Source organism: Mus caroli, chromosome 12 (assembly GCF_900094665.2).
Source record: "Mus caroli chromosome 12, CAROLI_EIJ_v1.1, whole genome shotgun sequence".
Classification (NCBI taxonomy): Eukaryota; Metazoa; Chordata; class Mammalia; order Rodentia; family Muridae; genus Mus; species Mus caroli.
Genome location: NC_034581.1, coordinates 87,227,675 through 87,233,678, shown reverse-complemented (window position 1 = coordinate 87,233,678; position 6,004 = coordinate 87,227,675). Strand labels below are relative to the sequence as shown.

Genomic DNA, 6,004 nt, shown 5'->3' with positions numbered 1-6,004 from the left:
TCTCTCTCTCTCTCTCTCTCTCTCTCTCTCTCTCTGTTTCTGTGTGTGTGCTTGTCTGTCTGTCTGTCTGTCTGTCTGTCTGTCTGTCTGTCTGTCTGTCTTTGGTCCATGTATGATATGGCCCACAATGAGGAGGTCAAAAGACAAACTGGGCTATCTCCCTTCAACTTCTACCTTGTTTGAGGCAGGGTCTCTTGTTTTTGGATGTTGATAACTGTGCAGGAAATTTGTTTCTTGTCATCAGACTTTTCATGGGTTCTGGGAACGTGGAATCAGTTCCTCATGCATGTGTAGAAAGCACTTTACCAACTTAGGTGTCTCCTCAAGGCCCCCTTTTACAGTTCTTCTCCATCCTATCTTATATCAGACTTAAAGCCAGGACAACCTTGCAAATTTGAATGTAAAAAAAGTCTCCTTTCTGGCTACATTAGGGCCTTTTAAATGGTAACTTGTGCACAATACCTTGGTATCATTGGGTTCTTTTCTTGGCATCCCATGAGCAGTCCTCTAAAAATCGTTGTTGGCTCTATGTTTAAAATAATTCCCAAGTCTGAGTGTTTCGCATCCCTTCCATAATGCCCACCTTCTTCAAACCAGGGACATTATAATAGCCACCATCTCCACTGACTGTTTTCAACTCTGAAAGAAAAGTAGTATTCTTTTAAACAAACAAACAAACTGATCAAGATATTTTCACCAAATATTTCTATGGATTCTCATCACACTTAAGGTAAAACTCACAGTCTACTGTGTACATTACAAATACCTGTACTGTCTGGTACAAGCATAACACTCAGTCAGACATTAGTTCCTCACTTTAGGCAATTCAAACATATGAATCTCCTGCCCACCTTTTTCTCCACAGGTCGCCATGATCACCTTCTTTACATTGTTCAAAATGTGATTCAAGTACAAGCTTTTAAGGAAAATTAGATGTCTAATTGAATATGACTTTTAGATTAAAGATGTACTTTTTATATATACATGTCCCATGGACATAAAGAGGCCATTGTGTGTTCAAATTTGCTAATTAGAGCAATTCTCTGTAAATGAATTTGTTCAGTGATGTATCTAAGCATTTTCACCTTTTCCACCTTCCTTTTAGATTGCTTTTATTAATATTTGAACATTATTAACTGTTTGTTCATTTTGTTTATTATGTGTCTGCCCAGGAGGATACAAACTCTGTGAGGCAGAGACCTTGCTTGCCTTGGTTTAACCACAATGTAGTGCTGAGACTCCTAGAATGACTTCAAGTATTTATCAAAGAAATAAACAAATGAATAATTAAGTTTCTTTGACCTCTCTGCTGATTATATAGTGACCTCCATCTTTCCCTTAAAGCCAATGTGTGGCTAGCAATCTGGGCTGAAGGGAGAACACTCAGAATTTAATTATTACAGAGTAGAGTATAGTTTAAAAGGGGAAAGAAACAGCAATCAACGTTCCAAAATAGGTTCACATTACATGGGTTTATGCAGATTAGTTCTGGACAAACACTGTAGGGGGTTTAGTGAGTGTCAGACCCTCTGCCCTAAGATGACAAGGTGAAAGGCATTTCTTTCACATTTGAGAGACTTGAGGAACAGTTGGCATGGGACACCCCAGAAAACCATTTGCATTTAATTGTGTGGGCACTTAAGGAAGAGCTGGGGTCACTTTTCTAGTTTTAGATTACCGTTCATTTAAATGCACACATTTAAATCAATTCTTCTTCCTGCTTGGATGACAATTACCATATTTGACATTTGTTAGTCCTCAGCAATGCCTGGGACTTGTGAATAATTTAGGAATGTTAGATTGTTCCCTAATCAAGGCAACTGAACAGAAGCAAGAGCTCGATTTGTAGCTTCAGCATTTTCCAAAGAAAAGAGACGGTATTGAAATCAGACCATTTAGAAGATGCACTGACTTACCTTGTGCAAAGTGCTCATTTTTTCATATAAAATCTCCCTCTGGTACCCATATCACAAACCTCCAAATACTGAATTCATTCATGTTGATAAAGATAAAGAGGAAATTCACCATTCCAACACTTTGAATTTGATGAAGTCTGGTCCATATAGGTTGGGCCTTCATCGCCCATATAAAAGCCTCACAGCATGGGATTTAGATTAAAGTTAGCGTTACCATTTGCTTAATTATCAAAAATGTATAAGATGATTATTAAGTGCTAAATATTGTTTCAGATATCAGTAATCTTTCCTTCAAAATAATAACTTGAAAGAAGAGATACAACAAATGTATAAAATTTATTCTCATGAAGACTACACACTAGAATTTTCAAACAGATGAAGTTCAGGATGTATTACTATAAAACATAATTACTGTAGTGTGTGTGTGTGTGTGTGTGTGTGTGTGTGTGTGTGTGTGTGTGTGTATACTCTTGATCTTCCTGCCTTTGTCTCCTGAAGTGGGTCAAAATATGTTATTAGGTAGCTAGTTTACTAGAAAGTACCTGGGGAGCTGAAGGGGTTTGCACCCCCAGAGGAGGAACAACAATATGAACTAACCATTGTCTCCAAAGTTCCCTGGGACTAAACCACCAGCCAAAGAAAACATATGGTGGGACTCATGGCTTTAGCTGCATATGTAGCAGAGAATGGGCTAGTCAGTTATTAATGGTAGGAGAGGCCCTTGATCCTGTGAAGGTTCTATGCCCCAGTATAGAGGAATGCCAGGGCCAGGAAGTAGGAGTGGGTGGGTTGGTGAGCAGGGAAGCAGGGAAGGGATAGGGGGTTTTCAGAAGGGAAACTAGGAAAGGGGATGACATTTGAAATGTAAATAAAGAAAATATCTAATAAAAAATAAAAGTTAAAAAAAGTACTAGCAGACTTGGAGATCATTGGGAGGGACCATACCCATTCATAATTAATAATCTGTAAAACCAAATTCGAAAGAGCAGGGCTCTGATTTCTTGTCAACAGAATGGGTTCTGCTTCATGCCTTAGGTTTAGCTAGAGATATCATTAATAGATAAGTGTCTAAAACTTATAAGTTTATTACCAAACAGACTTTCCAGTAAGAACAAGGTCATAACATTGTCCCACTTAATAACAATCAATCGAACTGGGCTTGCCAAGCCCCTGGATAGGGAAATACAACTCAGGAATAAATATCTGCTCTAGAGACTTTTGGACTAGAATACAGTCTGATGAAAATACAGATGAGTATATGGTCCCTTTGGCCACTGTCCACTCTTGTCTGCTGAGAGTTCTCCACTTTATAACAAAATCTACCTGACTTCTGTACTCAGTTGTGTGTGTCTCATCTGAATTCTTTAGAGGTGAGCATAAGGACGAAGGAGCAAAGGAGCATTTAATGCAAAATCTCAGTAACAATGTGACCATGCCCTTTTTATAGCCAAAAAGAAAGAAGATCTCATCTCCAAAGACAAGGGATGCTGAGAGGAACTTGTGTGAGCAAGCATTCAGAAGTTTCCTCCATTTTATGACCTTCAGCTCATATACTTTGTCCTTTGTTTCTCCATGGTTTTCTTTGTACACTTCATCAAACATAGTATAACACACACACACATGCACACACAAATACAACAAATAAAAGTCCAACAAAGATACTACGGAAGAGAAAGGACTTAGCAGGAACAGTAAGGAAACATGAGAGAATAATGGATGACTGTGAAGTTTTTAGATCTTCATTTCATCATGAAACTTCTGTGTCTTATAAAAACTAATACTAGCTCCTCTTCCTGTAAGCAGCCAGAGGTCACCTGCCAAGCTGGTTCACTACTCTCTTGACCCAGAAAACCCCACAAAATCATGCAAATCAAGAGGTTCAAAGCTTCGTGTTCACTTTAAGAACACCCGGGAAACTGCCCAGGCCATCAAGGGTATGCATATCCACAAAGCCACCAAGTATCTGAAGGATGTCACTTTAAAGAAGCAATGTGTGCCATTCCGGCGGTATAATGGTGGAGTCGGTAGGTGCGCCCAGGCCAAACAGTGGGGCTGGACACAGGGTCGGTGGCCAAAAAAGAGTGCTGAATTTTTGCTTCACGTGCTTAAAAATGCAGAGAGGAATGCTGAACTTAAGGGTTTAGACGTAGACTCTCTAGTCATTGAACACATCCAGGGGAACAAGGCACCTAAGATGCGCCGAGGAATCTACAGAGCTCATGGCTGGATTAGCCCATACATGAGCTCCCCCTGCCTCACTGAGATGATCCTCACTGAGAAGAAACAGATCGTTCCAAAGCCAGAAGAGGAGGTTGCACAGAAGAAACTGAAGAAACAAAAACTCATGGCCCGGGAATAAATTCAGCATAAAATAAATGCAGATAAAGTTAAAAAAAACAAAAACAAAAACTAATACTAAGTAAACTTACATACATTTCCTCCTCTACAAAGCTTACCTACAGAAAAGCTCAGCAACATGTTTTTAGTGCTTAGGAAACCAAATAAAGTCTAGTTTGGCAAGAATCCAGCAATCATGGACTAGAGGATCAAAGAGCAACAAAAGAAGGACATGGGGCCAAGGTCAGGGGAGACAAGGATTGGATTCAATGATAGAAGATAATTATCAGTGCAAGCTGACCCACATAACAACTCATAAGCAAGCAGATGAGTAATAAGATCAGACTAGCACCTCAGAAAGTCTGCCCCCAGCATGGGGTGAAATCTCCATGATCTGCAAAAATGAAATATGAGAATAATGAGATTTTAAGTTTAAATTCCCACTCCTGTGTATATTTCGTCACACATATGTATGGCGTTTTGAATGAGAATGCCTTCTATAGGCTCATATGTTTGAAGAATACGAGCTTGGGCCCCAGTTGGTGGAACTGTTTGAGAAGGATTAGAGGGTGTGGTTTGTTGGGGAAATTGTATTACTGCGAGGTAGGCTTCGAGGTTTCAAAAGCCCAGATCATTCCCAATGAACTAACTCTCTCTCTCTCTCTCTCTCTCTCTCTCTCTCTCTCTCTCTCTCTCTCTCTCTGCTTATATTTAATGATTAGAGTTTTAACATGTGAGCTTTCAGCTCCATTTTTTAGCACCATGCCTGCTTTCCTACATCCATGCTTCCCACTATGAAGGCCATGAACTCACCATTTAAAACTGTCACTTGGGGCCACAAAAAACTCTTTCTTCTATAAGTTACCTTGTTCACAATGTCTTAGCAAAGCAATAGAAAAGTAACTAAGACAATATGAAATATTAATGTAGCACTACAAGTATATTCTTTATAAATAAGTATACACTGAGGAGGTATTCTAAGTTCCTCTTTGGTGCTGTGATAATAGGTTCTTACCAATGGCAACTTCATGGAGGGAAGCATTTATCCTCTCTTACATTTCTAGGCCACAATCTAACAGTGAGAGAAGTAAGGACAGAATTTCAACATAGGAACCCCAAAACAGAAATTATTGAAGAATATTGCTCTCTGGCTTGCTCATAGGCTCCTGTTTAGCTAGCTTTCTTATACAGCAGAAGACAACTTGCCTAGGGATGTTAATGATCACCAGGAACAGAGTTCTCCTACACTAATTAGCCATCAGGACAATGTCCTATGGGGCATTCTGATCTAGGCAATTCTTCAATTAAGATTTCCTCTGACCAGGTGATATTAGGTTAGAAAAGATTAACAATAAAAACTAATCAGTGTGACAAGTATACTTAGTGATGCAAAAATAAGAATATAGAATTAGGATGGGGTGGGGAAAGGGACTGAGAATGGGCCAGGCACGTGACTTGTTGGTAGGGTGCTTTCCTAGCTTGTATAGAGCTCTTGCTTTAATATCCAGTACTACATAAAGTCAAGCATGGTGGTGCATACATGTAATTCCAGTACACAGAAAGAAAAACAGAAGGATCATGAGTCTAAGGTCATTCTCAGATATATAGAAAGCTCATCCTGCTTGTATGAAATCCTTTCTTAGAAGAACGAAAGAAACAAGGAAGGAAGGAAGGAAGGAAGGAAGGAATGAAGGAAGGAAGGAAGGAAAGAGGAGAGGAGAGGAGAGGAGAGGAGAGGAGGGGAGGGGAGG

The 6,004-nt window shown here is 39.5% G+C and overlaps 1 pseudogene; it reads left to right on the top strand.

Moving 5' to 3' along the window:
• Positions 1-4,221, top strand: part of LOC110306573 — a 5,934-nt pseudogene extending 1,713 nt beyond the window's left edge.
• The last annotated feature ends 1,783 nt before the right edge of the window (positions 4,222-6,004 follow it).